General features: G+C 53.7%; 1 non-coding gene across 1 annotated transcript; it reads right to left on the bottom strand.

Moving 5' to 3' along the window:
* On the bottom strand, window positions 1-72 carry TRNAT-CGU (transfer RNA threonine (anticodon CGU)). Its single transcript has one exon. It is a non-coding gene; the product is annotated as a tRNA-Thr (tRNA).
* Window positions 73-15,064: the final 14,992 nt, after the last annotated feature.

The following is a 15,064-nucleotide window of genomic DNA, read 5'->3' as shown; positions in this document are numbered from 1 at the left end:
AGGCACGGACGGGGTTCGAACCCGCGATCTTCGGTTTACGAGACCGACGCCTTACCACTTGGCCACCGCGCCTGACAGCCGAGGGAGCGGTGGAAGCTCTCAGTGGAGGGGAGGCGGCGCAGGCGCGGGAGGGGCGGTGCCTCGCCTCCGGCCCCGCCCCCGGCCCCGCCGCCCTGCCCTCCACACCCGCCGTCCGGGACCTAGCTCTCGGAGCTGCTGCGGCCCTCTCAGCGTCAAGGCCAGGCGCCCGCGTCCTGCCGGCGGCGGGATCCGAACTCGCGGCACCCGCCGGCCCGGCCCGGGCCCGCCCCACCTCTAGCGCCCCCAGGGGCACGGCGGCTGCGGAGAGGCCCGAGGGGCATTCGAAAGGAGCGGCGGCGGGGAGAAACCACGACCGACGCCTGTGACGGAGCCGAAGCGGAGACGGCGGCGGCGAGCGAGCCAGGGCACAGCGTCCGCGCTGGCGTCTCCGCCGGCTCGGGGCGCCGCCGTGTGACCTTGGCCGGGTCATTTCCATCCGGTCGGCAGGATACTGGGGCAGCGTGCTGGAGCTCGGGCCGAGTCCACGGGGAACCGAGGGGGCAAGAAGGGCGGTGCAGGCAGGAACGGGACTGGCCCTCGGAGAAAGATGTAGGGAGCCGGGAGAGATGGGCGCCACGCTGCAGGGGCGAAGGGAAGTGAGCGCGCCTGGCTGATCCCTCAGGGGCGGCCGTCTGTGTAAGCAAAACCTTCCTCGGTTGCTCTCGCTACCCTCTTGCCCTTCGGCCTCTGGCACGGCCCTCGGGCCTGGAGACTCCGAGTAAACATGTTTGTGGCCTTGCCCAGGAGGGTCAGGTGTGGGCGCACAAGAGATGCCCCCAGGGATGTTCTGGGGACAGTGCTAGAGTGACCAGCTGGGGGTGACCTGAATGGAGGAGTCTGTTAGTCTGGCCATACCACGGAACAGTAGGACACTCTTAGAAGGAATGATCTAGATTCAAAGGAATGATTATCAGCATAGAAGGAGCACGAAAGCACATGTGATTTTAAGATGTAGAACAATACGTGCCATTTACTAAAGCAAAGGGAAAGACACACAAAGTAGATAAAAGTAAAAACATTAGAAAAATAGAGAGGGGGAGACTGGAGATAGGGACCAAAGGGGAGTTTACTGGTAATGTTTTGTTTCTATTCTGTGAAAGAGGCAAAAAGCTGAGAAGTTGGGGATACGAGTGTTTATTACGATACTGTAGGTTTTTTTTTTTTTTTTTTTTTGCGGTACGCGGGCCTCTCACTGCTGTGGCCTCTCCCATTGCGGAGCACAAGCTCCGGACGCGCAGGCTCAGCGGCCATGGCTCACGGGCCCAGCCGCTCCGTGGCATGTGTGATCTTCCCAGACCGGGGCACGAACCCGTGTCCCCTGCACTGGCAGCGGGACTCAACCACTGCGCCACCAGGGAAGCCCCATACTGTAGGTTTTGTATTTTCTTTAAATTAAAAAGAAAGGAAGGGAATTCCCTGGCCGTCCAGAGGTTAGGACTCCACACTTCCACTGCAGTTAGGCACGGGTTCGATCCCTGGTCGGGGACATAAGATCCCGCATGGCCGCGAGAGGGGGCCAAAATAAATTTTAAAAAAAATTTTGTTTTACAACGGAAACGAAACTAGGTCCCTCTGTCCTTGTTTGGCCTGTGGCCATAGCGTCTGTTCCAGGAGAGGTGAGTGGGGATGGGTGGGGAAGGGGAGTCCCAGTCCCAGGGCAGGGGGTGGCCAACTGCCAGCCTCCCTCAGGCCCCAGGCCTCGTGTGCACAGGCGTCAAGGGTGGGGACACAAACCAGACCAATCCCTCCATTGCCGACCCTGCCACCTCCACTGCCCAAGTCATCCTTGCTTATTTGTAGAAATTTTTTAAAAGTATAGTTGGTGGAGATTTGGGGAAAGTCAGGAAAGCTATAAAAATCACTGTCAACCATTTTGAAATGTACAATAGTGTTAATTACAGGCCCACGGCTGTGTAACAATCTCTGCAACTTTTTCCTCTTGCAAAAGGGAAACTCTGTACTCACTGAGCAGCAACTCCCCTTTCCCTCCTCCCCCAGCCCCTGGCTACCACCGTTCTGCTGTTTGTAAGAATTTGACTACTCAGGGTACCTCATATAAGTGTCTTTCTTTTTGTGACTGCCTTATTTCAGTGAGCGTAAGGTCAAGGTTCATCCGTGTTCATCGACATATGACATGATTTCCTTTCTTAAGGCTCCGTATTCCATTGTATGTTTCTTTATCCATTCATCTGTCATTGGACATTGAGTTTACTTCCACCTCTTGGCTATTGTGAATCATGTTGCAATGAACATGGGGGCGCAAATATCTCATGATCCTGTATTCAGTTCTTTTGGATATATACACAGAAGCGGGAATACTGCATCCCATGGTAATTCCATTTTTAATTTTTTGAGGTACCTCCCAACTGTTTTCCATAGTGGCTACACCATTTTACAATCCCACAGTCTGTGCACAAGGGTTCAGATTTCTCCACATCAGTGCCAATACTTGTTTTGTTTTTATAGTGGCCATCCTAATAGGCGTGAGGTTGTGTCATTTCATTGTGCTTGGTTTGTATTTCCCTGATCAGTGATGTTGAGCATATTTTCATATGCTTGTTGGCCATTTGTTTTTCTTTGAAGAAATGTCTATTTAAGTTCTTTGCTAATTTTTAAATCAGGTTATCGGGCTTTTGTTTGTTTGGGTTTTAGTTTTAGGAGTTCTCTATGTATCCTGGATGTTAACCTCTTATCGCATATATGGTTTGCAAATATTTTCTCCCATTCCTTAGTTGGATTTTTCACTCTGTTGTGTCCTTTACTGTGCAGAAGTTTTCCGTTTCATGTAGTTCCATTTGTCTATTTTTGCCTTCATTGCTTTTTTTTGGTGTCCTCTTCAAGCAATCAATCATTGCCAAATCGAATGTCCTGAAGCCTTCCCCCTCTTTTTTCTTCTAAGAGTTATATCAACCCAGGTCTTACGTTTAGGTCTTTAGTCCATTTTGACTTGATTTTTGTATGTGGTGTAAAGTAAGCATCCAACTTCATTATTTTGCACGTGGATATGCAGTTTTCCCAGCACTATTTGTTGGAAACAGGAAAGTTTTTTAAAGCATAAAAAGGAGAATTCAAAGGACCCCGTAGTCTTACCACCATAGAGAAGCACATTGCCTGCATTCTTGTATGTATAAAACACACTCATTTTTTCCGAGATACATGGGTTGGTTTTTTTTCACATTTTAACAATTAGAAATCAATATGACAACTGGTTATAGTTGGAGTTTTACAATTGGCAGATTTTTTTAGTGGCACGTAAATTTTTTAAATCGATGCATTTGATGAAATGGAGTATATATATAATACAGTTAGGAGAGTCAGACTCATATTTTCACGTTCGTATATTTCATGGTGTCCTCATTTTTCTCACCATTGTAAGATGAGCACGTCCCACGTCTTTAAAAGTGGATCATTTCATGGACTGTAACAGGCGTACAACTCTGGTACAGGATGTTGATAGCAGGAGAAGCTGTGCGTCGGGGGTGGGAGGGGTAACATGGTAACCGTGCTTTCCACTCAGTTTTGCTATGGACCTAAAACTGCTCTCAAAAATAAAGTTTAGGGCTTCCCTCGTGGCGCAGTGGTTGGGAGTCTGCCTGCCGATGCGGGGGACGTGGGTTCGTGCCCCGGTCCGGGAGGATCCCACATGCCGCGGAGCGGCTGGGCCCGTGGGCCGTGGCCACTGGGCCTGTGCATCCGGGGCCTGTGCATCCGGAGCCTGTGCTCCACGAAAAAACTAAAGTTTATTTTTTTAATACCTTTAAAAAACACACACACACACACACAAAAAGAGGTAATTCTTGAATCCTCTGCTCTGACTCCCGTGCTGTGAGTCACAGCCAACCCTGGGCTGCGCTGGGGCTGCTCCTTGGTGGGGGTCCCTGTGGGCCTGGCCCAGGAGCCTGATTTTGTCCTTCTTCCAGCAGTGAGCAGCCGTAAGAGCATGGTCTAACTTCCGTTTCCTAAACTCACATGTACCATTATTAATATAGACCTTTTGCCTTGGGAAAGATGCTTTGAAACTTGACCAAAAGGTGAGAGCTGGTTCCAGCTCCTAGCTGACAATCAGGCCATACCTACTTCCATGTAGTGCAGTGGTAAGATCATCCAGTCATTCAACAAATCCTCAGTGAGCACCTACTAGGTGCTAGAATCTTTCCTCAGTGCTGGGGCTATAGCAGTAAACTAAGCGTCACATATCCCTGCCCTCATGAAGCTTCTATTCTTAAATAAGCAAAACGTATAGTATATCAAATGGTGATAAGTACTAGGGAGAGAAATAAAGCAGAGAAGGATGGGAAGTTCTGCAGGTAGGATGGAGGGTGGTAACTTTAAACAGAGAGATATAGTAGATTAAAAGCAGTCACAAATTCTTTGCTGCTTTTCCCACCCAAAGGTAGAGTCTATTCCCCATCTTTGGGTATGGGCTGCCTGTCTGGCTTGCCTTGACCAATAGAATGTGGGCCAAGTGATGGTGTATAAGTTCTAAAGCTTAGGTCTCAAGAGACCTTGTAGCTTCTGCCTTTGCTATCTCAGAAGCCTGTCCTGAGACCGCTGTGTAAGAAAGGCAGTCCCGCTATTGGAGGATGAGAGGTCGTGAGGCATCTCGCAGCCAAAAGCCAGCACCACCTACCAGACACGTCAGCTTGGCCACCTCAGGCCTCCCAGCCCCGCTGACCCCTCAGCTGGGGGCAGCTAGATGAGCAAACCCAGGCACACCCTGCAGAGGAGCTGCCAGCCTACCCACAAAATGGGGAAATTAATAAATTGTTCTCATGGTAGGGTTGTGAGGGTAGTTTGTTACTTAGCAGTAACAGTTGCTAGATATAGGAGGTTACATACAATGAACACACTTTTTGGTTCGAGGTTTGTGGGCTGGGGGTTATTTGCATGGAGTAATCGAAACTTTTGTGATGCTGGACGAATGAGGCAGGGGCCGTGCCCAGTGGCCCCTCACAGGTTATTTAATCTCAATTTCCTCATCCACAAAATGGGAGAGTTTGTTCGCTATTAGCCACAGCCCTGCATTAATTAAAAATTGAACCACCTTCTTCATTCTTCACTGCTGAAGTGAGCAGGGGTGTGAAATGCCGCTTGACCCTTTTTCCGTAGGTGCGTGCGGTAGCAACCTGACACTTTCCCTTTCCTCAAGTTTCACAGTCCCTTTGCCAGCACAAAGCCTCTAAATTAAGGCTGCTGCTAGTAGGAGAAAAAAGTCAACACAGGTTGAAACCTTTTTGGAGAGTGTATGGCCACATGTGTAGACATTTAAATTAAGGCTGCTTTTCATACTTGGGGTTAACACGGTTCTTTCTTCCCCTTCTCAGTGTTTAGTCGTTTACCTTTTCCCAACTCCTCCATCTGTTGGTAGAGCCTTCCCTGGTAACAAAATATGTACAGGTGGCTGTAATTTAAAGGGTCGGGGAGGGCTCACAGGTGGATCACAGGCTAAATAAGTGGGGGAGGGATAAATTGGACAACTGGGATTGACACATACATACCCCTATATATAAAATATCTATAGATAACTAGTAAGGACCTACTGTATAGCACAGGGAACTCTACTCTATACTCTGTAATGGCCTATATGGGAAAAGAAGCTAAAAAAAGAGTAGATATAGGTATAACAGATTCACTTCGCTGTACACCTGAAACGTACACAACATTGTAAATCTTTTTTTTTTTTTTTAATTTTTATTGGGGTATAATTCAGGCCTCCTCAGAAGGCCCCAAACAAGGCAGGAGCCTTATTGAGCACCAGTGCTAAGCAGCTACAGCCCTTGGGACCATTCCTTTCCCTGAACACGATCCTGCCGTGATGGACAGTCAGGAGTCTCCAGGGGGCTCCCGGACAGTAAGAGATCTACTTGGCTGAGATGAGAGCACTGATGGACCAAGTCATTCCCCAAGATGGGTCCTGTCTGGGTGGACTTCTTTGGGGAAAGATGGATCTCCTGAAAAGAAGCCTGGTAGGGCGGAAACCGCTGAAGACTTGCTATCTCATGCACCTATTGCTGTGTGGCCAGCTAACTCAAAACGTAGAGGTATGCAGAGGGATGTGAGGTGGGGCTCCTTTGTGCCCACCTTCACCTCAGAAAATGGAAACATCTGAGGGCTCTCTAGTGGGACAGGTTGGACTAGACCCTCTCCTAGTCTCCTTCCTACCTTGACAGCCTCCGGAGTTGACGTTTACAGCATCCCCTCCCCCACCCCCCAGCACCACCACGATTGCAGGCCGAAGCACTGAGGGTCTGGCCTGATGCTGCCGGAGACCCGAAGAGTCCAGCTTTTGGTCTGGGGTCGCCTGCTGGACTGGATAACTGAGAAGGCCACGTGGAGACAGAGGGGGCCAGTTGGGCTAGAACGCAGGGGATGAGGGTCTCACAGGCTCCCCTGGGCTTAGTGACACCAAACGGAATCTGGAAAGTGGGCCCAAACTTCAGCGCCTTTGCCCTCTGGGTTTGGGCCTTTCAGGAGCTCCAGCAATTTTGTTGTTGTTGTTGTTAAACCCAGAGGCCACATCAGTGTCACAGAGCCCAAATCAGAACCCAGTAGCAAAGTCAGAGCTTGGAGAGAAAGTCAGGGCCAAACCAGGAATGGCAGGAGAATGAGGGGAACTTCCTGCAGCCCCAACTCAGCCACCTGGTGAGTTCTAGAAGGACTGGCTGGAAGCTGGCTCTGGGCTTCCTGGGCCCTAGAGCCCACAACCTTGCCCCAGCGGGCTTGGAGCACCACTGACCCCTCAGCCCACATTAAGGTGTAGCCTGGCCAACCAGGCTGACCCATGGTGGAACCACCATCCTTCCTGGGCCTCTGCTCCTGCCCCCCCAGCAGTGCAAACAGGCCGCACAAGTCCCACCTATGGGCTCTCGCTCCTAAAGAGCCCACGGCCCCACGCCAAGCACTCAGAACACTGCAGGGCGCACGCACGGTGAGCCCTAAAGACACGCCAGCGACACGAACCACCTAGTTGTTGCATCTTGGGGGCCAAACACCACATTAGGCACAGGGATTAGGGAGGGGAGAGGGGCTGTAGGGGGAGGAGTATTGCCAAATCCCACTTCTCTGCGGCTCAAAGGTCAGATAGCAGCCAGATGGACTGACCGAACCCGATTCACCCCTCACCAAGGGCCCCCTGCTGACCACGGATCTCTGGACGCCACAGTTAGCAGGGCTGCACCTCCTCCCCCTGAGGATCCTGGGCCTGCAAGTGAGATGCCACGGGAATAGCTTTCTCCACCTCTGGGCGTAGGTTAGTCATTTTCCAGAGATGGGTTGGCTGGGTGGACCTGCCCAGCAAGGCCATGAGAAGCCTGGCTCCCTTGCCCAAGTGATCACCCAAAGCTGGTGATTCCAACTCTCCGCCTCACGCAGCAAAAAACAAAACCGACCAGGTCTTACCTGAGTCCACGCTGCCTTCGTCTTGGTTCCTCTCTCTCGGCAACCTACCCGGTCCTGCTGCCGCTCTCTGAAACTCAGCTCGGAGCAGGCCGACGCTGGCTTAAGATCCTTCAGTGGTTGCCACAGCCCTGCCCCCTGACCCCTGCCCTCTGCCCTCTGCCCTGCCAGTTCTCCTAAGGCCTTTGCACCTGTTGTTCTTTCTCTGTGTTTTCCCCAACCTCTCTCACCTGGCCATCTCCAGCTCCTCCTTCAGGCCTAGTTGAAATCTCCCGACTCCTAAAACAATTTCAGCAGTGATTATGCACCCATGACTCTCAGCTCTGGCCACACACTGGCATCATTGGGGGGGCGGGGACGGGGGGTTGGAAAAAACCCTAGCGTCTAGCCCCACCTGAATCCAAATCACTGGGCTGGGGCCCTATATCCACGTGGTTTAAAATTCCTCCAGGTGATTCAAATATGCAGCCAAGTTTGAGAACCTCCCTTTCTAGAAGCTGCTGTGCCCTGAGGTTGGGGAGCGGCTTTGTTTTGCTGTCATAAACCCAGCGCCTCACCCTACACTGAGCGTCTATCAGGTGCTGATGAAACGTTTGCTTAATGATGAGATCCACCCTTGGCCCAGCAGCTCTGCAGGGCCTCAGCTGTCCTCTCTCCAGCCCCACCTCTCCACTCACCTCCCGGACACCGTACCCTGAAACGGCCGTGCTCGCTACAGGCCTCCCCCACGTGTGATTCCCAGATCCTACAATTCTTCAGGGCTCTGCTGAAACAGCCCTTCCTCAGGGAGGCTGTCCCTGCTGCCCACTGGCCTCAGTCCCCTTGCCCCCAGCTCCCATCCCCCCCTGGTGCCCGGTAGATTAAGTCTGTTGGTTGAGTGATTTTGTATCCAGGTATTTTTGACCCTTCAGGAGACTTTGTCTTGGGCCCGGATGACTCTAAAAGGGCCTAAATTTGAGGGCATGGTGAGCTGGTGGGATCCGACAATGGAATACTTTTGCAGGAACCGTGACCTCTAAGCGGCGTAGGGACAACGTCATCAGTAATAAAGAGGGTGAGAAAACGGTCTCCAAGACTGTGCAGGGGTCCCAGCCTGCACACACTGCAGGGCTTGCTCTCATCTCTCTCCAGAAGAGTAAACTCAGTTGAATCGTGTCCCCTCCAAACGGTATGTTAAAGCCCTAAGCCCTGTACTTGTGAACGTAGCCTTATTTGGGAATAGGGTGATGGCGGTTGTGATCACGTTGAGGTCATACTAAAGTAGGGTGGCTCTAATCCAACGTCTGGTGTCCTTATAAGAAGAGCAAATTTTGGTCACAGAGATACCCAGACGGAAGATGGCCATGCGACAACCAAGGCAGAGGCTGGAGCGATGCAGCCACAAGCCAGGAGCACCAAGGATTGCTGGCAACCGTCAGCCAGGAGAGGCGCGGCGCAGATCCTCCCTCAGAGACTGCGGAAGGCACTGACCTTGCTGACACTTTGATCTCAGACTTGTGGCCTCCAGAACTGTGAATCAATTTCTGTTGTTTCAAGCACCATCCCACCCCCTCCCCCAATTTGTGGCACCTTTTTTTTTTTTTTTTGGCCATGCCATGCAGCATGTGGGAATTTTCCCTGACCAGGGATTGAACCCGTGCCCCTGCCTTGGGAGCTCGTTGTCTTAACCACTGGACTGCCAGGGAAGTCCCCTGTGGTACATTTTTATAGCTGCCCTAGAAAACTAATTTAATAGAGGAGACGTTTCGATAAGGAGCCTTTGGGGGAAGGTGAGTTTTGCCTCCCCAAATCCAGATTCTGATTCTGCAAGCACTTACTGGATCCCCATCTGGTGGCTTGACTCCATGGGTAGGAACGGTTACTTCCCTCGCTTTACGGACGAGGCAACCGAAACTCAGAAAACTTGCTCAGTCACACAGAAGGAAGTCATAGAATGGGGGTCTGATTTCAAGTGCAGGACTTTTTCCATGAACGCAGAGTTGGTGCTCAGAAATGGCCTAATTATTGTGAAACATCAGCAGGTTGGAAGTTTAATACTGGGGTTTTATCAGTGACACCCTGTCCCCACCTTGGTTCCCGAGACCCCATTGCACTCTCCTCTGCTTCCTTAACAACGAGTTCACCTTTTCAGGACTTCAGATCTCAACACACAGACCCCAAGGCAGGGTGCAAGGGGGCTACAGCTTCTGGAAAGGCCAGCAGTTGCTTCCGGATGGCTGGGGTAGGGGAGGCAGGACCAGTCTCAAAAAAAAGTAGTGGCAAACTAAGAAGGAAGCCGTTTTTGAAACTGGGGTGCAGGGCCAGGGCTCAGGAATTGGAGACACCTGGCTGGCAGCAAAGGGGTCCTAGAAGGAGTGCGGAATGGGGTTGTCAGATAAAATACAGGACGCCCAGTTAAATCTGAATTTCAGCTATACAATGAATAACTTTAGTACTGCTTGGGACATACTTACACTGAAAAATTATTTATCTGAAATTCGAATTTAACTGGGTATCCTGTATCTTGACTTGCAGAATCTGGCAACCCTTGTTGGGAAGGGAAAGGCGCGTTAGGAGGATGGAGAGAGTAAAGGTCCAGGTCACAGAACGCCCAGTGTTGGAAGAGGACTTTGCTGTGAGCCCAGGAGGCCGTGTGACTCCGATGAATGGGGCACCGTCTGCCCACTTGGGCAGACCTATAGCACCTGGGCCTGTGTGGGGAGCTAAGAGGGCCTGGGCTAACAGGAAGGCAGACTCACCTCCAGAGAGGCTGGGCCTGTGAACCCTGTTGACACCTGGAATTCCATAGCCACCACCAGGGGCAGACAGGAGAGAGCAGGACCCTGGGGGTCCGGGCCACCAACCTGGAGCACCTCCAGTGCTTGGCGGGACCCACGCTCAAGTGGAGGACCTGGGCCTGTGACCCAGGGGAGCCATGGGCGCGGACACGGCAGAAGACGACATGGGGACCCCGTTAGTGAGCAGAACAAGTTGAGAGCCCTGGGAGGCCCCTGCTGGGAAAGGGAACGTGGCTGCAGTGAGGACACGGTTTTCAAACGTCACAGCCCCGAGGGCTGGATGGTGCCGTTATCAGGGCTTCTGGGATGCCCATCTCCTCTCCTAGGTGCTGTCCCGAGGACAGGCTCAAAAGAGGGTCTGCAGGGTGAGCCCCTGCCCCCGGAGGGGCACCAGCCACCCTGGTACACTGGATGAGGCCCGCTCTTCCTATGGGAGACTGACCCCAGGAGTTCTGGGACCAGGCCTCACCTCTTCCACCCTCCCTCCCCTACCACAGAAACACCGTCAAGTCAGGCAAGAAGAGCAAAGGGTTTATTTACACCTGGGTCTGTACGTGAGCGTTCCCGAGGGAGCCTGCCTCTGAGAGCCTGCTCCTTCTTGGCAGACAGCTCGGGACCCCAGGACGCAGCCTTGGAGCCTCCCCACCCTCTCCCCACCCTGGGGCCTGGAGGTGGAGGTCTCCCTCCAGCCCCAAAGCTAAACCTGCTTCCAGACGGAGGCTCCTGGGGCAAAAGACTCAGGTGAAAACCACGATGCATCAGAGCCACCTGACAAACCCTCGATGAGCCTCACATGCAGCTCAGCCCACCCGGGCCCCGGAGACCCCAGCCAAGAAAGCGGGAAGAGCCGGGGACGAGGGAGCCAGCGGGCTGCGAGCCAGTCCTCAGCGACGCCTGGTCCGACGGCGGTCCTGACCTCACCGGGGATTGAATGGCACCCGGGTCTGAGCACCTTGGGCAGATGAGGAAGAGCTGGGCAGCTGTCAGTGGCAGGCAGGGGATGCAGCCAGAAGCCCCTTCCTTCTGCCTGTTTGGGGTCCGCAGCTGTTTAGACACCAGATGGCGATGGCCCTGAACCCAGGCCCAGTGCCAAGCACTGGAAGCGGCGCGGCTGGAGCTTCTCCCGTGGGCCGGGGTGCCTCCTCCGAGGGGCCCACAGAGCGGCCGCAGACCCACGACATCGCGGCCGGGCCGACGCCCAGCTTAAGAAGGTGCGCTCTGCCGGCTACAGGTACTGACACTGACTCAGGGAGGGGGCTGTGGGAGAAGCTGCTTTGCACAGAGTGAGCCTTTTCTAGTGTGCAAGGCGCCTAAACAGCGGCAGGCTGGACGACGGGCTGAGTGAGACCACAATGAAACACCTGTCCCAGGTCAGCAAGTCTGCACGGCTGAGCGAGCGGAGGAAGTGGAGCTGGGGCCTGTGGACGGGCGTTCGGGGGGCGGGCGCCGCGGGGCGGAGGCACGTGGACGCGAAGGGGGACGCTATGTACACTTCACAGGGCTCGGGTAAACAGAGGACGTAGAAAAGGGGGCAGTGGAAACTCCTGTACAGTGGTGACAGGGGAGAGAAGGCACAAGGACAATGACCCCAAACCATGCAGACAAAACACAGCCTGTGCAGCACAGCAAAGCAGAGGGGCCCGGAGAAGGCACGTCTCCCCAGACGACAGCACCGAGATCCTGCAGGGCCGGCGCCAGGGTGCCTCTCCCAGCCACCCCCCTGCTGCTGGCTCCGGGCAGACACCCCTCCCCCTCCGTTACAATCACAGCGGAAAGAGGAGCCTACGAGGTCGGAGCACCAACGTCATGTGGCATCAGGCTTCGCAGGGGCTACACTTCTAGAAACACACCTTTCTAGAAGGCAGCCTATTTCCCAGGTAGGTGGGGCGTGGCAGGAGGGCAGGGAAACAGGCCCATGGCTCCGGCCTCTCCTGCTCCCGTTCATGGGCGCACTCAGAACAGGGTGGCAGGGCCTGGAGGTCCCTAAGGTCAGCGGAGGGAACGGACTTGCGCAAAGTCACCCAGGAGGGCATGGCCCCTCTAGCCTGAGGCCTCTGGCCAGCCTGAAGCATAGCATTAGAGGAGCTGGCCTAGTCCCAGAGGAGGAAAGGCCGGGGCGGGTGCCAGGGCTGCAGTGCCGAATGGCCCCTCTCCTTAATCTAAAACCCACCTCAGCCCTGAAAGAGTCGCTGTAGATCTGCCGGGCGAACAGCCGTTTCCTTGGCACTATAGCCATCCCGACGCTTCCCCTGTTCCCATCCCATCGCATCTAAAGTTCGCTTTTAGGTTTAAATGCATTAAACACACATACCCAGCAGCACAAAAAGAGGGCTTAATTTCTTCAAGGTCCCACAGGCCCCACCGGCCCCTGAAGGCCTTTGCCCGTTATAAGTCCCTCACTGGAACAAAAGAGCCGTCCTGACCCTCAGGACCTGGCTCGGCCAGGAATCCAGCAGATTAGCGCCTGGAGCCTCCAGGGCTGGGCGGGGATGCTGGTATGGCTACTAACAGGGGAGGTGCTGGGGTGACCTTTAACCCCCAGCCTGAAAACAGATCAGAGGCAAAACCCCCAAAGCGGGAATCCCCGCGGGCTCAGCTGTGCAGGTGGGTGGCTGCTGTTTCGGAGGCTGCTTTCGGCACCCACCCGCCCCTTCCCGCCCCCACTCCGTTCTGCTCCCACTCCGGACTGTGTCTGATACATCCCAACACGTGCCACCCACCAGCTCCACGAGCAACAGGCAGAGACCGGCCCACTAGGGTTCGCTAACCCCTAGGCTAGTGAGAACAGCTGGATCCACCCACTCCTGAAGGCGTCTGGCCTCCCATCCTGGGGGGCGAGGGGTCAGCTAACGTCTCACCATCCGACGTCACCATCACAGGAAAAGCCACCAACATCCCAGCAGGTGAACCCGCTGTTATCCAGCACCTGGGTTAACAAGCCCAACAGAGGTTTTCTCTGCCTCTGGCCAGCAACCCCCGTGGCTGCACTCATCACCTGGGGAGCTCTTTAAACAGCTGGGCGCCTGGGCCACACCCACACCAATTAAATCCAAATCTCTGGGGGCTCCGGCAGCAGCATTTAAAAAAATCTCCCCAGGTGATTCCAATGCACGGCCCAAGTTGAGAAGCCCCGTTTCAGGCCCAGGAACTTTGCGAGGTTGTCCAGTTTTGTGTTTTTAATAGGTGAGAAATAAAGTGTATTAGGCGTTTATAGATAAAGGATAATTTCCCTCTGACAATTCTTGAAGAATCTACGCATTTAAGATAACTTGCCTAACTCTGGCAATTCAAAGTTAATTTTTTTTTTTTTAAACACTTGCTGGTTCAACGAATTTTGCTGGGGCTCTGATTGAAGGCAAGGATAGCCCAGAGTCATGTAAAATGTGAATCTGCTGCAGAAGCTGCTCCCCACACCCCCAAACACCTCTAAACTTCACACAAGTTACTGTAATCCCTACTTGGTACAGTCGCCAGGCTTGGCAAAACCAAAACCCTCATGGGGCACCCAGTTAAATTATAATCACCTGGGGAATTCTTTAAAAAACAACAACACTGATGCCTGGGCCACGCCCCACACCTACGGAATCAGAACCTCTGGGGACTGGGCCCAGTTATCAGAATTTTAAAAGCTTCTCCATTTAATAAAATGTGTCCCAAGTACTGCAGGGAACACCTACTGAGTCATTTGCTTACCTGAAATTCAGATTTCACTGGGCATCCTGTATACTATCTAGCAGCCCCGCCGCTGAGAGACAGAAGCAGAACCCTCCACCGAAAAACAAAGGAAGGAGAAAACACAGGAAGAGAGCACGTTCTGCCCCACCTGGACCAGTCGGTCCAGCTCTGGAACCTGCCCAGAGGCTGTGGGGCTGGGACCCCTCCGGCAGCTGCCCCCCTCAGGCTAAAAAGCTACAGGCTCTTAAAAAGCCAATCTGATACATTCTGGCTGAAGTGAGAAGGTTAGATTTAACATGGGGCGTGTGTTAAGTGGAACTCAGTCTCATTTTACAGTCAGCCCGTTCCAGAGACCAGGTCCCGAGGGGCCTTCCCGACTAGCAATTCCCGCGGGAGTCCGCTCCCGTGGCGCCCCCTGCAGGCCGACAGCTTTTTCCGCCGCTTTCCCCTTGGCCGAGATTCCTTCCCACCTTGTGACTTTATTAACTCAGGCCTCTGCGGCCTCCCCTGGAATTCCACGTCAGGGCGGGTAACACATCAACATGCTCATCCCTGGGCGAGTCCCCCACAGACCGGGGTCCGGATCCGGCTGGCCTCTCCGCAGGATGCCTCCCTGTAAAAGCCAGACCAAAGCCACCTCGGGATTCATCGTCTTTCCTGTCCTTTAACTCATGCCATTCCTCCCTCCTAGCAAATTCTCAAGAGACCCACTCCTCGTGCCTTCTTTCCACCGCTGCTTCCGCCCAGACCCCTGGGGGGCCCAAGGAGACCAGTGTCCTTAGGGGGTTGAGAGACTCCCAGGAGACTGACCCCTGCCCTCATCCTCCTGGTGTGCGCGGCCCCGAAGTCCTGGATCAGACCAATGCAGCCCCACGATTTGCTGCAGGAAACAGATGCCATGCATACGCTTAGAAAGAAATCACGAACTCCAACAAAAGCAAACGTTGGCTGGAATGGGACGAACATCAGTCCTGGCCACAGCCCTGCTCTGTGAGCAGGAACACACTCGAGGCCCTAGGTCCCCTCTTCACCCTCTCCTGCCCTCTCTCCTTTGAATACACCCCTCCCCAAGATGCCCAAGCTTTCCTGTTCACACTAGAAGTGCTGAAGGAAACAAGAAACTGCAGGGGGGAAAA

The sequence above is a fragment of the Lagenorhynchus albirostris genome, chromosome 20 (genome assembly GCF_949774975.1).
Source record: "Lagenorhynchus albirostris chromosome 20, mLagAlb1.1, whole genome shotgun sequence".
Lineage (NCBI taxonomy): Eukaryota > Metazoa > Chordata > Mammalia > Artiodactyla > Delphinidae > Lagenorhynchus > Lagenorhynchus albirostris.
The sequence above is the reverse complement of the archived record's forward strand: the minus strand, read 5'-3'. Positions and strand labels throughout refer to the sequence as shown.